General features: G+C 42.6%; 1 non-coding gene across 1 annotated transcript; it reads right to left on the bottom strand.

The window, feature by feature from the left end:
• Positions 1 to 898: 898 nt before the first annotated feature.
• Positions 899 to 1,032, bottom strand: LOC117199076 (small nucleolar RNA SNORA1). Its single transcript, XR_004480270.1, has one exon. It is a non-coding gene; the product is annotated as a small nucleolar RNA SNORA1 (small nucleolar RNA).
• Between the last annotated feature and the right edge of the window lie 1,469 nt (positions 1,033 to 2,501).

Below are 2,501 nucleotides of genomic sequence, written 5' to 3'. Positions count from 1 at the left end.
TACAATATTGTGTTAATTTCTTCTCTCAGCTGTTCTTTTTAATCTAATTCTTATTTCTGAAACCTGAGTATACATCTGGAATAGCTATCCTTTACAGCTCAAAATCCATTTTCCAAAATCATCAGCTGCGCCAGGCCTCAGGGACAGTCTGGGAAAGGCAAACCAAAATGGACACGGAGAGGTGAGGAAGTTATTTGAACAAAAATCCTGACTGCAAAGACCCACAGACAATGAAGTACCACCTCCGCATTTTTTTTAAGCCAGTAAATTTTTAGTTAAGGAATTTCACACACTGATTCATTCCACTGCCTATCAAGGTTACCTTAGTTCCTCCAAAACTTGAGTCAAACTTATCTTCAAGATAGGCATTTTTTGGGCTTCCCTGGTGGCGCAGTGGTTGAGAGTCCGCCTGCCGATGCAGGGGACGCGGGTTCGTGCCCCGGTCCGGGAAGATCCCACATGCCGCGGAGCGGCTGGGTCCGTGAGCCATGGCCGCTGAGCCTGCGCGTCCGGAGCCTGTGCTCCATGACGGGAGAGGCCACAACAGTGAGAGGCCCGCGTACCGCAAAAAAAAAAAAAAAAAAAAAAAAGATAGGCATTTTTAAAAGATCCCATACTTCATCCACAGTTGTTCTGTCAGTCAGCCTGGTCGCAATTTTCTTAGTTGGGTTTCTTTTATCTCCACTTGAATAAGGACATACTGATGACGTACTTCAAAAAGTATCCCACCTAGAATCTTTGGGATCTAGTTTTTCAAATAATTCACTTTGGGGCTCTAGCAGTTGAACTGCAAGAAGTACATTGCTATTTTGGCTAATGATCTAAAATGTATTATTCCTTAACACATTTCTCGTATTGCAGTTGTGGTACATCCAGTTTTCACTCATGACCTTAGCAAAAAGGTTAACAGTCTCATTATCACCATTTCAATAAATTTACTGTGATGTAAGCAGAACTTATGTCTCAGTTTAGTCCCATTAACAATTTCTGAACAATATGACCCACAGTGCCCTTCTCATTAAGAATGAGGCTTTACCTCCACATTTTTTTATTGAGGTATAGTTGATTTACAATGTTATATAAGATTCAGGTGTACAACATAGTAATTCATAATTTGGGAAGGTTATACTCCGTTTATAGTCATTATAAAATATCGGCTGTATTCCTTGTGTTGTACAATATTTCCTTGTAGCTTATTTATTTTATACATAGTATTTGTACCTCTTATCTCCTACCCCTAGCTTTCCCCTCCTCCCTTCCCTGTCCCCACTGGTAATCACTGTTCCCCACATCTGTGAGTCTGTTTCTTTTTTTGTTATAGTCGCTAGTTTGTTGTATTTTTTAGACAAGTGGTATCACACAGTATTTGTCTTCCTCTGTCTGACTTATTTCACTTAACATAATATCTTCCAAGTCCATCCATTTGTTGCAAATGGCAAAATTTCATTCTTTTTCGTGGCTGAGTAGTATTCCATTGTATGTATGTACCACATCTTCTTTATCCATTTATCTGTTGATGGACACTTAGTTTTCTTCCATATCTTGGCTATTGTAAATAATGCTGCTATGAACATTGAGGTTCATGTATCTTTCTGAATTAGTGTTTTTGTTTTCTTTGGATATATACCCAGGAGTGGAATTGCTGGATCACATGGTAGTTTCCATTTTTTGAGGAACCTTCATATTGTTTTCCACAATGGCTTTAGGAACATATTTTTTAAAGATAAGTCATGCAGATGTGACCATCTCCACCGATCACAGTCCAGGGTAGTTTCTCATCCCTTTGCCTCTAGATGGTCGGCACTGCCATTGCCCTGTGTGAGGTGTCCTATGGTTGTCTCTTCTCCACTGTGGGACTGCGTCTTGTTCTTTCACCTCTGATCCTAGCACAGGGCCTTTTTTAAGCTGGCACCCAATAAATAGATATTGGATTGATCGAATGGAATTGAATATGGAACCTCCACACGGTCAACTCCAAGCTGCATTCAACAATGACCCAGAAAGACCTGGATCCTGACTGCACAGTGGTCATTGATGGGGTGGGAAGATTACTAAATACAGGTGTGATAGGGCTCATGACTTATTATTGAGAGATAAAATTCCAAAGCCCGCAAGGGGCAGGGGTTTGCCTTTAGGATCCACTAGGGCTGGTCTTGGGAGGACCCTGGAAAACGTCACCTTGAGATCCTGAAACAGAAGGTCTCCTTGTTTCCTGGGACCCCAGAACCCACTGCAGAGCTCTACCCGGCTTTTTCAGCATAAATGCCTTGTCGTGCACTGTTTTCACAGCACATGCATTCTAGACATTGGCCTTTAGGCTTCCATGGCAGACTCCAATCTGCAGGCCACAGTGAGCAAAAGCTGGGAGAACAAGCCCAATCCCCACCCTATTCTCACCGACTGCCCTCTGCATTTCCTTCCTTCTGCCTCTGCCTCTGGTCACATGCCAGCTGCTTCAGCCACCTTGAGCTTGTCACTGTTCTCCAAGCTCTCCCACCCCT

This window comes from Orcinus orca, chromosome 8, assembly GCF_937001465.1.
Source record: "Orcinus orca chromosome 8, mOrcOrc1.1, whole genome shotgun sequence".
NCBI classification, from domain to species: Eukaryota; Metazoa; Chordata; class Mammalia; order Artiodactyla; family Delphinidae; genus Orcinus; species Orcinus orca.
The sequence above is the reverse complement of the archived record's forward strand: the minus strand, read 5'-3'. Positions and strand labels throughout refer to the sequence as shown.